This window comes from Zea mays, chromosome 1, assembly GCF_902167145.1.
Source record: "Zea mays cultivar B73 chromosome 1, Zm-B73-REFERENCE-NAM-5.0, whole genome shotgun sequence".
NCBI lineage: Eukaryota > Viridiplantae > Streptophyta > Magnoliopsida > Poales > Poaceae > Zea > Zea mays.
In genome coordinates this window covers 19,006,423-19,018,972 of record NC_050096.1, presented here as the reverse complement: position 1 = coordinate 19,018,972, position 12,550 = coordinate 19,006,423, and the positions used below count along the sequence as shown (strand labels likewise).

The following is a 12,550-nucleotide window of genomic DNA, read 5'->3' as shown; positions in this document are numbered from 1 at the left end:
ATGCTACGAGTCGAGTAGTAGCAAGATAATTATAGTATACTCGATGCGGACTGTAGAGGTAGCCATTGTATTATACGTGCTTATCGTTAAGATTTATGGGCTAGACCCAATTGAGAAATTCAAATAAATCTCAGAAAAATCTCAAAAGCCCATATAAATATATGGCTAGGGAATGGTGGAACCAATAGCACCATATTGCTAGTTCTAGTGGAGTAGAGCTAGTTTAAATATGGAAACCACACTCACTCACCAAGTCATGAATGAGAGAAGAGAGTATGGAGAGCCACACGCGCTCGCTCGCTCGCCTCGCCTGGCCTGGACTGGGCGCGGGCGCACGACATGCGCGTGAATGGTCCGCCAAAATCTGGCCCCTCGTCTTGCGGGGGCGTGGGCACAGGATCGAATGTCACATCTTTACTATATATATATATAATATGAGTTCTATACACAATAAATAAATAATTACATTATAAGAAGACAATGGTTCAGCAACCCAAAGTTGACTGGGAGACGACAGCCTAGAACTCTCACGAACTCGTCACAGCATCCTCTAAGCGCCTCATCCTGCGGTACCAACTTTTCGAGGGAGCAGAATTCTAGTAATAAGATTATGTAGGAGAGATGGCCGAGCGGTTCAAGGCGTAGCATTGGAACTGCTATGTAGACTTTTGTTTACCGAGGGTTCGAATCCCTCTCTTTCCGTTTCTCTTAATTCATCAATGTTAGCGATCACAATGTATCAAATTAAATAACAATTTATTCCAACAATAAGTAAGAGTGAGCTTACATACGTTCATAGCTCAACAAGTTGTGGGAAATAATGTGCATGAACTCGCCAAAGGTGGGAGCTCACGTGAAGTGTAAGGCTTACCAAAGAGGATAGTTAGAGGTGAGCATTGCTTTTAAAGTTGGTCAAAATTTTATTAGCAATTACTAAGTATAAGTAAATACCAAACCAATTAAGTAGTAGAACAAAAGTAAAAACATCACCTACGATGCAATGCATATGACAAATTGAGTTTAAGTTTCATAATTTAATCATGTGAGTGTCCGAGCTGCTCATGACCATGAGCACAGCTAGTATACCAGTTTTATACTCTGCAAAAGTTGCGCATCTTTACCCACAAGTCATGTTACCCATCTGCCAAGAGACGGCCAATCCCATACACCTCTACCGAGGAGGCGAGGCAGGGTAACACTACGAGACCTTTACAAAGTTCTACTAGCTTCAGAAAACCCGCTACAGTTATAGGAAGCTCCAGTGCAGGAATCCCTCGCCTGACCGCCATCGCAGCAAAATCAACCAAGGACCTCCCTACACTGACCACTCCCCTACTGCCCTTGCCCCGTTCGGGTAAGGTAGTCATCCACTAGCTTTCCTAGTTAATCAGACAAGGGCGTCCCATTAAACCCTTGTGGTAGCACTGTTTTCCCGGGTGGTTCTCCATGTTCCAATTAACAGAATGATCTTAACATGAATAGTAATAATAAACTGATAATAAAAGTGTAATCATGTATAATGTATGTCCATACCCAAAACCACATAAAGCAATAGCAGAAACTACCCAAAAAGTTTAGTGGTAAACAAGGTATAAAGATAGTCAAACTAGGGTAACCTATTGGGTCCCATCAAAATTAACCTATGCAGATCATTTTGATTAATCAGAACATGACTGGGTAAAAAGAAGTGATCAAGGGCATAACTTGCCTGGGACTTGAGATTCCAGTAACCAACTTGCTCTTCAGATGACACGTGTCCTCACTACTAAACGTAGCAATACATACAAACGTGTATAGGCAAAATTTACATCACACCAAACATAAGAATAAACTGCGTAATAATAATCTACGCGTTGTAACGAGATTATGGGATCGAGAACTGCTAAATTCGGAGTTATCGTTAAAGAGTTATGATTTTATGAAGTTTTAAGTGTGGGGTATAAAGAAACTAAGTGTATAATTTTAATCATAGGGTTCATGTTAAAATAAGGTTACTAGATAAAGAACAATATTAATATGAAACTAATGCGACTGGAATTAATTAATTCGGAGCTAAAACAAAGAGATAGGGATTTTACAAGATTAGTAGATTTATTTTATACTATATTCATTTTCAGTTTACTGAGTTAATAATCCCCTGTTGATTAATATAGATGAGTATTACAAGTAAATAACAATTCTATTTTAATCCAAGGTATAACTTGATTAGTTACCATATTTTAGTCAGGTTATAATCATAAATAGGCTCACTTTGATTAGCAAGCATAATTTACTAAACATAGATTAAACAATATCCATCTACAAAAATAAGTGTTGTGATAAAACTAACGATGTTATTGTGTAGATAATGTTATTATGAAACTAACGCAACCGGAACGGGTCAAATCAGAAATTAAATGAACCACATATGAGTTTTCTAAGATTTGAGAATTACTTTATACTTGAAAATTGATTTCCAAATTTTCTTTTATTATTTTATGATTCATATATACCGTGGATACTAATTCTTAGGACCTCGGGGTCTATTCCGTAAACATTCAAGACCTAATTGTAATGGTCTTGTGCCTTGGGTGGATGGCGGGTTGATAAGTCAAAAGGGCGAGTGTTCTTTTAGAAAAAAACCATGACTGTTATAATGCGCGGGCAAGTGCCGTTCAGATCGAATCCAATGGTCACAATACAACGCGCGAAGGGGTATCTCGGTGTTCTAATCTAGGCCGTCCGACAAGGATCCAATGGCCCCGCACCCTTCTTCTCTCCTTGAACCATCCCGACGGCGACGCCGCCAGCCCTAACGGAGGCGCCATGACCGGCAAATCCGCCACCGCGCCTGGGTGCACTAATTGATAAAGTAAAATGCGCTAAACGACTCTAATGCCAGCACGAATCGAATGGGAGGAAACTCACCGGAATTGGTGCGATAAAAACTACTAGCCACGGGATGGCCTTGATCCGCAACGGAGTTAATCTCCGCGGAGAAATTCGTTGAATACCGATCGCCCATTCATTGATTCGAGATAGGTACAGTTTTCCCGTGTCCTGGCGATGCTCCTAGTCTCCCTTCCACGGCCAGAGACACAAGCCCGACCGATTGCCATGACAGCGACAACCTTCTTTCTCCCCTGCTCCTGGGCGAGCAGTCCACGGTGGCGCGGATGGGGTTCCAGGGGGCCTGCGGGGTCGGGTTTTATACCCAGGGTCAGCGCCGACCCACCCCCGCCGATCGCAAGCATACAGTTGTGGGATCCGAGATGCGCGACGAGGTTTTTGCGTGGCTTTGGTTTAAGTCTGCGTGGCTGATGACGCGGGGAAGAGGGATCCGAGCGCCGGGGTCCACCTGACAGCCGCAGAGGAGGCAGGTGCAGGCGTGGCATGCCGTGCTGACAGGGAGACCCACGGTGTCAGCGGGGCAAAGTGAGGGTGTGCGCCATGAAATCTGGCCCGGCAACAGAGTGTGGTAGCTGGGTCGCGCATGGGGATTTCGGCCCAGCAGCGCAGGTAAGCTTTATGTTTCTTAATTTGTGTTTTCTCATTTCTTTTTTCCAAATTTATAATTCACATTTGGTATTCAAATTTAAACTGAAATACAAATGTGGCACTCAAAAATAATCTCAACATGCGATGCAAGGTTCATTCTATCTATCTATTTATTATTTTCTCCTTTTAAGCAAATGCTTCAAATAGGTGAGGCATACACACTAATGCTAATAACATTATTCTTTGAATGCACAAGTTAATTCAAATTTCAAATATTAAATATTTATTATTTATTTATATTATTAAGAAATAAACACTTAATGTACATTTTTGTCAAGATATACTCTAATTAAAATATTTTTAGAGAATATTTCGAAGTTTTTTTAATCTTTTAAAAACTCATTTTTATAGAACTTGGGAGAACGTTTTTTTCTTATACCAATTTTGGGCTTTACAAATCCTACCCCCCTTAACGGAAATCTCGTCCTCGAGATTTGTAGGAAAAGGTATACAGAAGGATTGGTTTATCATTTAGCTTTTAGTCTATAATTGGCTCAACAATCCAGATTCTCTCTTTTTTTTTACTTTTTAGCAGGTAATTAGAAATGCATGGGTATCTTCTATGTTTAGACACACAGTTAGGTAAGAAGAGAGATGGTCAGAGTGAGGTTAGCTGATGGTAAGAAGAACTTGGTAAGGGAAGACTCCATCCAAGGTGGTAAATCTTGAATCATCTGGAGATCTGATTTGACTCCTATTCTTCCATGTCGAGGTTGATCTCCTCCTTCTTGCTCTTTGGTGTCTCTATCCGGGTTTGGGACAAGAGGCTAACATAGATCTCTTATGTAGGTCAAGTTGTTGGGTATAGCCGAGTTGATTTAAGTCACCAATTTAGTCTTAAGTGAATTAGGAGTATGGCCTTATCTTTTGTACCACCATTATGTAACTCACTCTAGATTAGATCATATTAGATTAGATAAAATCTAGAATAGATTGGATATGATTAGATTAGACTAGTTTAGGTTAGATGGATCTACTAGGGGATATATATTATTAGGATATGTTAGAATCTTTTGAGATAGTATGGATCATATGGTGTAGGTAGGTCAGAATCTCTGTTAGGTTAACAGAGGGGTTATGCAACCATCAAATGGGTAAGGTAGTTGCATAAAGTCGGGTTGGTCTGTCATTCTTAATTTAGTGCAAAGTGAACTAAGTTAAGACATGTTTTATAGGAGTAGAGTCTAATCTAATTTTTTCCCACTATTAACTGGTTAAGTGATTGACCTTAGGTTAGCTCAACTTAAGGTTACAACTTAAGGTTAGACTTCGTTAGGTTAGATTAACCTATTAGATGGGATCGGGTGTAGAATAAATTGATATGACTATTTTAGACTAGATAAGATCTAAATAAATTTTGGATTAGATCATGGTTGTTATTCTAGAGTGGGATAAATATGCTAATTAGGGCAAGATAAATCCATAAGGATAAGGTAGAATCTTTTGAGGTCAGTTAGATCTATTAGGATGACATAAGATCTTTTCACGATAAGATGAGTATCTTTTAAGATAAGATGGATCTATGAGTGTAGGATAGAATCTTTCAAGATGAGATGGATATTGAGGGATAATCTAGTTTATCTAGTTATTTTTATAAGCATTTTTTTCCTATATGTATATGCACATGTAATTGTGGACATTACTCCACATTTCATCACACTCGATCGAAGATCCAAATCAGACATGTATCATAAGAACAAACATTCAAGCATACAAATATCTACAAAAATAGTTTTGTTTTTGTTCATAAGAATAGGTCTCCTATTCCTAAAGGTCACTTTAGGCACAGGATTTCAAAGTGTGAAATCCACTTTTGTCTTTAGAAAGAAAAGGTAAGAATAATCAGAGTAAAGCGGAAATAGATGAGAAAAGATTAAGAAAAGTTTAGAAAGAATCAGAGTAGCAAGGTAAGTAGATAATGGTTGTCCAGTTCTATCTAGGTTTCGTCCTACAGTCAACATTCCTCTGATACCACTTCTATCACACCCGGGTTTCAGGGGCACCAAGACCCGGATGCGAACATAATCATCAGGTGTGCTGGGACCAAGTCTCACAGATATGATGAATCATGGCACATGCTTGAATGTCACATCTTTACTATATAATAGGAGTTCTGTACAAAATAAATAAATAATTACATTATAAGAAGACAACGGTCCAGCAACCCAAAGTTGACTAGGAGACGACAGCCTAGAACTCTCATGAACTCGTCACAGCATCCTCTAAGCGCCTCATCCACGGTACCTGTTCTTGACCTGTGGGGGTGAGACAGCAAGAGTGAGCTCACATACGTTCATAGCTCAACAAGTCGTGGGGAATAATGTGCATGAACTCGCCAAAGTTGGGAGCTCACGTGAAGTGTAAGGCTTACCAAAGAGGATGGTTAGAGGTGAGCATTGCTTTTAAAGTTGGTCAAAATTTTATTAGCAATTACTAAGTATAAGTAAATACCAAACCAATTAAGTAGTCGAACGAAAGTAAAAACATCACCTACAATGCAATGCATATGACAAATTGAGTTTAAGTTCCATAATTTAATCATGTGAGTGTCCGAGCTGCTCATGACCGTGAGCACAGCTAGTATACCAGTTTTATACTCTGCAAAATTTGCGCATCTTTACCCACAAGTCATGTTACCCATCTGCCAAGAGACGGCCAATCCCATACACCTCTACAGAGGAGGTGAGGCAGGGTAACACTACGAGACCTTTACAAAGTTCCACTAGCTTCAGAAAACCCGCTACAGTTTATAGGAAGCTCCAGTGCAGGAATCCCTCGCCTGACCGTCATCGCAGCAAAATCAACCAAGGACCTCCCTACACTGACCACTCCCCTACTTCCCTTGCCCCTTTCGGGTAAGGTAGTCATCCACTAGCTTTCCTAGTTAATCAGCCTAGGGCGTCCCATTAAACCCTTGTGGTAGCACTGTTTTCCCGGGTGGTTCTCCATGTTCCAATTAACAGAATGATCTTAACATGAACAGTAATAATAAACTGATAATAAAAGTGTAATCATGTATAATATATCTCCATACCCAAAACCACATAAAGCAATAGCAGGAACTACCCAAAAAGTTTAGTGGTAAACAAGGTATAAAGATAGTCAAACTAGGGTAACCTATTGGGTCCCATCAAAATTAACCTATGCAGATCATTATGATTAATCAGAACATGACTGTGTAAAAAGAAGTGATCAAGGGCACAACTTGCCTGGGACTTGAGATTCCAGGTACCAACTTTCTCTTCAGATGACACGTGTCCTCACTGCTAAACGTAGCAATACATACAAACGTGTATAGGCAAAATTAACATCACACCAAACATAAGAATAAATTGTGTAATAATAATCTACGTGTTGTAACGAGATCATGGGATTGAGAACTGCTAAATTCGGAGTTATCGTTAACACTACAGGAAACGCATAAATTTTCGTGGGCCGGGTTATTTTCGTCGGCCGGCCCACGAAAATGCAATGTTATTTTCGTCGGCCGTCGTTACCGACGAAAATGTGGCTATTTTCGTGGGCTAGTGAATATTTTCGTGGGCAGGCCCACGAGAATACGAAACTTATTTTCGTCGGCCTCGGGACCGACGAAAATGTGGTGTATTTTCGTCGGTCTCCGCCAGGCCCACGAAAATACGACCATTATTTTCGTCGGCCTCCAGAGGCCGACGAAAATACGTCATTAACCGACCATTATTTTCGTCGGCCTCCGTGAGGCCGACGAAAATAGTGTCCCTTAATCGTCCATCCCTGACTCAGCACGAAATCTCTTCGCTCGCGCCCCGCCTGCCCTAAATCCCGTCGCGCCGCCGCCGCACTCGCGCCCCACCGCCGCCGCGCTCGTGCCCCGCCTCGCTCTGTCGCGCCCCGCCTCGCCGCGCTCGCTTGCGCCCGTGGCCGTCGCGCGCACGCAAGCCCAGCGACCTCCGTCGTGCCCCGCCGCGCTCCGCCTCGCCATCGCGCGCGCCTGCCGGCCCCGCCTCGCTCCGTCGTGCCCTGCCTCGCCGCGCTCGCTTGCACCCGTGGCCGTCGCGCGCACGCAAGCCCGACGACCTCCGTCGTGACCCGCCGCGCCCCGCCTCGCTGTCGCGCGCACGCAAGCTTGGCGAGCTCCATCGTGCCTCGCCGCGCTCGCGCCGTGCCTCGCCGCGCTCGCGCCCCACCTCGTCGTTCTCTGCTCGGCGAGCTTCGTCGCGTGGGCCCGCCGTTCTCTGGCGCCCCGTAGCCGCCGTTCTCTCACGCAAGCTCGGCGAGCTCCGTCGCACGATCACCGAGCTCCGTCGCGCGCGCCCGCTGTCCGTCCACGCCGCCATCGCGACGATCACCGAGCTCCATCGCGCGCGCCCGCCGTCCATCCACGCCGCCCTCGTTCCCCGCGGTGAGCCTCCCTGTCTCCCTACTTCCACGCCTGCAATTTTGTGTTCTGAAATTATGTGTTTGGTCCAAATTCAGAGTTCTATCCATAGAGTTTTGGTTAATGATCATTATGCTACTAGAAGAAAAAGTAACCCAATAACTGGGCGGCAGAGGTCTGAATTTTCAGACTAGAAATAGTAACCAGAAGGAACTGAACTTTAGTGTTGGTGCTCAGTGGAGATTTGGCGACAACTGCTACTTTCTTGTGCCCCTATCCTACATGGTGGCCATGCAATAGAAGTGTGGAACATGTAACCTTGTACTTCTTTGTGAGGTTCCCATTTAACCCAGAAACTCCACCCCTTTTTAGCTGCTTGTCATGGTGAGATATGGCACAAAACTGCACTTCCTATGTCATAGTTGATTCCCTGATCATCTCACCGTGTCACACCATTTAAAGCAGTCGTGCGTGCAGTTCAGACTCAGCTAGCTAGACCTATGCTGCTACTACTGCTACTACACTAGTCACTGTTGTACAGCGTACTACTACTACTACTACACGATTGTGGAATAAATTGCAGATCTGGCAGGGTGCAGTGCAGATCCACAGTCGGCAACCTCGCTTTTGCAGAGCGCGCACAATGGTTGTACTGTACAAAAACCCATCTCACCATTCCCACGCACCTAGTTTAAGAATAATTGAGTACCGACGAAAATAAGTCATTAATTTATATTAGTCATCTTGTCGTGCTGTGATTAGTTTAACTGTTGATTGCTTTAATTCAAATTCATATTTGTCTCCGAGATATTTTTTAATGTTTAGAGTTTAGTTTTAATCGTTAACCGTAGCGAACCGTATGCGTCACTCGTTCGGGAACGGCGAACGTCACATTGGCTTGTGAGGTTCGCCGTTCCGGAATTGTCCACGTATTTTGGACAGCCTGAGAGTGTAGGCCGATGCTTGTGATTTATGACATGTGCCTTACGATTGATGCGGAATTTCGGTTGTGTAACCCAGTTGTTCTCCAACGCACCATGTTCAGGCGTGTGCTTGGAGAGCAGCGGGGTTATGCTGCCGAAATTTCGCGGCAATCGTAGGCTACACGTCACAAATCACAAGCATCGGCCTACACTCTTGGGTGGGTTTAGGGCCTTTACCTAATAGGGAGTTCACCTAAGCCACAAACGATCATTGATTTTCTTTGTCTTTTGTTTAGCCTTTGAAATGGACGGTGATCGGAGGGTGATGTATGACGGGTGGAGAAAGGATGGGGCACATTCGAATGAATGGATGGGTGTAACAAAGGCTTTTCTTGAGCACGCTTTCAAAGATGCAACGAGTCGTCTAGTGAAGTGTCCTTGCAATCGCTGCGAGAACAAGTGGCCTCAGAAGATAGAAGAAATGGAGAAACACCTTTGCAAAAGTGGGTTTATGCCGAACTACCTTGTATGGTACCGGCATGGAGAGTCTATTAGACACGTTGACGCGGAGGTGGAACTTGATGACGATCATGATAGGATGGACGACATGTTGCATGATCTTGGTAGGGATGTTGAAATAAACGCTGAGGAGCCGGGGCAGCTTCCACGCGATGCTCAGGAATTCTTCCGGCTACTCGCCGCGGGAGAAGAGAGACTGCACGAGCACACTCAGATGTCAGTTCTTGGGACTCTCACAAGACTAATGGCGATAAAGTCAAAGCACAACATTTCAAACAGTGCTTACAACGACATCATCCAACTGATGGGCGAGGTTCTCCCGGAGAATCATAAGTTGCCAAAGAATATGTACTTCGCAAAGAAGATGTTGGCTGGTCTTGGGATGACATATGAGAAGATCGACGTGTGTCCCAACAGTTGGTGGGGCTTATTTCTGTTGTGTTAATTTTTTAATGTGAACGTGATTGCACTGGTTTACTTGTTTTATTAATGTTTGTAGGTCATGGGAAGACTTGACTTGGGACGGTACAGGCAGACGTCCCAAGGTGAACGCGGTGTTGGGTAGCCTCTGTCGCTTCTACTACCCTGGCATGGTGGAGCTCAATGGCGAGAGGTTCGCGGCTATGCAGTGGGCTGACTGGGGTCTAAAGGACTATGTCCAGCCAGGGGAGTCAGGGGAAAGCAGTAGCGGAGGGGGAAGTTCGGAAAAAAACGAAGGACTTGTCAGGTGGCTGTGTGGGACGAGTTCTGGGTGAGTTTACTTTCGTATATAAGCAATTCACTGAATTATTGCTTCTCCTAATCTTACTTTAACTTAACTTCTCCATTGATATGTAGGGGAGGTTCCAATTGCCGGATGACATCGAGGACGATCAGGCTCAGTGGGCACGTGTGAAGAGGCACTTTCGGAAGTGCGCTGATAAGGTCATCAAGGATGCCATGTACAATGCTCGCATCGTGACCGTCAACTACTACTACAAGAAGATAAAGGGGCAGAAAATGAGCAAAGCATTAGGGGCCAATGAGATCTACCTCACAGAGGAGCAGTACCTGGAGAGCGTTGTGGATTGGCTGGCGAAGGACATGGAAGCCTGGAGGTGGTTGGCTAAGAGATGGGCGTCGCCTGAGTGGATTGCAGAGTCCAACAAGCACCGTGTCAACCGTGGCACTGAAGGACCGGGGCATAGGTACGGCGCCGATGGACACCTTGGTACCGCACGCCGCATGGTAAGTATATAAATCAAACTTGTATGTTACATCTATGAAAATTATATGGTTTAACTCTTCTTTTTCATGCAGGAAGCTGAAAGTGGAGTTGCTCCAAGTTTTATGGAGGTTTACGTCCGTGGTCACCGTGGCCCTGATCCGACGAACCCTGATGAGCTATGCAGCAAGGCGGCAAGGGAGAAAATGGTAAACAAGTTTGTATTTACGAATTAAATTGCATGTTTTGTGTCTAACTCCAACTCTAACTTTCTTTGCAGAATGCATATGGGGAGGAAATGACTCAACGCCATGGGCCTGATTTCGACTGGATGCATTCAGACTTAGATGCCTCGGCGTTGTACCACAGTGGTGGGGGTAGAAAGCATGGCAGGTGTGGTGTTTGTGTTTGATTCGACGATTTCATTAACAAGAATGTGTCCACTTAATGGCTCAACTATGTGTATCATGCAGGTTTGCCTTTGGCACCGGCGTTGTGGATTATAACAGGACAATAGGTCAAGGGAAGGCATCGTCTTCGGGAGGGAGTTCTCGCTCCTCCAGGTCTGCTCGAGAGGCTCAGCTGGAGGAGGAGACTCGGGCAGCACAGGAGCAGGCTCGAGCAGCACAAGAGCAGGCTCGAGCAGCGCAGGAGCAGGTTGGACAGCTGACGCAATATATGGCTTCTTATTTTCAGGTAATTCGTCTATCTCATCACGTGTCGTCATTGAATTCAAAGTATAATGTTGTGATTCTAACGTTGCATCCATTTGCAGGAAATGACTACTCGACTCGGCCCTGATATGAACTTGCCCGCTTTTCGCCCTCCCCAGGTAACACTATCTGAACACTTCAATTCCATAGCAACTTTTTCTTTATTATCAAAAATGGCTCGCAGGCACAAGGATGGGGACAGTGGCCAGGACAAGCTCCAGCGTCGCAGCCACAGTGGACCGGTGTTGGGTGGACGCAGGCACCTCCAGGCACTTGGACGCCTCCACCACCCCAAGGATCGCAGCCAGTCCCGGGATGGGTGCCACCGGTCTCCCAGCCACCGGCGGGCTCTCAGCCATATCAAGCGTGGATGGCACCGCCACCTCTGGGGTGGGTGCCACCACCTCTGGGGTGGCCACCACAACAGTACCCGTGGATGCATGCACAACCTCCTCCTCACCATGGATCACAGGTGACGTTCCATGTTTAGTTTTACGCAAATATTGACCAAACACAACAATGTATATGTATACAGCCTTATTTGAATGATTGATGAATTGCAGGGTTCAGCGTCACATGCTCATGGATCGGAGGGTGGTGTCAACGTCCAAGACTTCCTCGTCCATGGTGCTGGAGGGAGTGGCCACCTTCCTGGTGGCGGAGGAGGGAGTGGCCAAAACTCCCACAGCCCGCCGGAGTGATCAGTGAGGAGTGAGTAGTGAGTAGTTAGTAGCTTATGGACTTATGGACTCTAGACTTATGGACTAGAGTTTTGTGAATTGTGTATTTGAATGGACAATGGACTTTTGGACTTATGGATACTCTAGACTTATTTGAATGGACTATTTATGTATATGTGAATGTATTTTGTGAATTATGTATTAGGCTTGTGAATCTGTATATGTGAATTGTGATATTGTGTATATTGCTGTGAATTATTAATAGGTGCAGAAAAATCTGTTTTGGGGGGGGGGAGCATCAATTTTCGTCGGCCTCGGTGGTGGCTGACGAAAATATGTTCCCAGGCTATTTTCGTTGGCCACCACCTAGGCCGACGAAAATATCCTGGCGTATTTTCGTCGGCCAGCACCTGGCCGACGAAAATAGTCAGTCGACCATTTATTTTCGTCGGTCTACGGGAAGCCGACGAAAATAAGTTATTTTCGTCGGTACCGACGAAAATAGGTGTCCATTTTCGTCGAACTTATTTTCGGCGGCTATTTTCGTCGGCCTGCCGACGAAAATACCCTATTTTCGTCGGTTTAGGCTTATTTTCGTGGGTTTTTGGCCCACGAAA

The 12,550-nt window shown here is 44.8% G+C and overlaps 1 non-coding gene across 1 annotated transcript; it reads left to right on the top strand.

Annotated features, from left to right (window-relative positions):
• Nucleotides 1-615: 615 nt before the first annotated feature.
• Nucleotides 616-702, top strand: TRNAS-GGA (transfer RNA serine (anticodon GGA)). Its single transcript has one exon. It is a non-coding gene; the product is annotated as a tRNA-Ser (tRNA).
• The last annotated feature ends 11,848 nt before the right edge of the window (nt 703-12,550 follow it).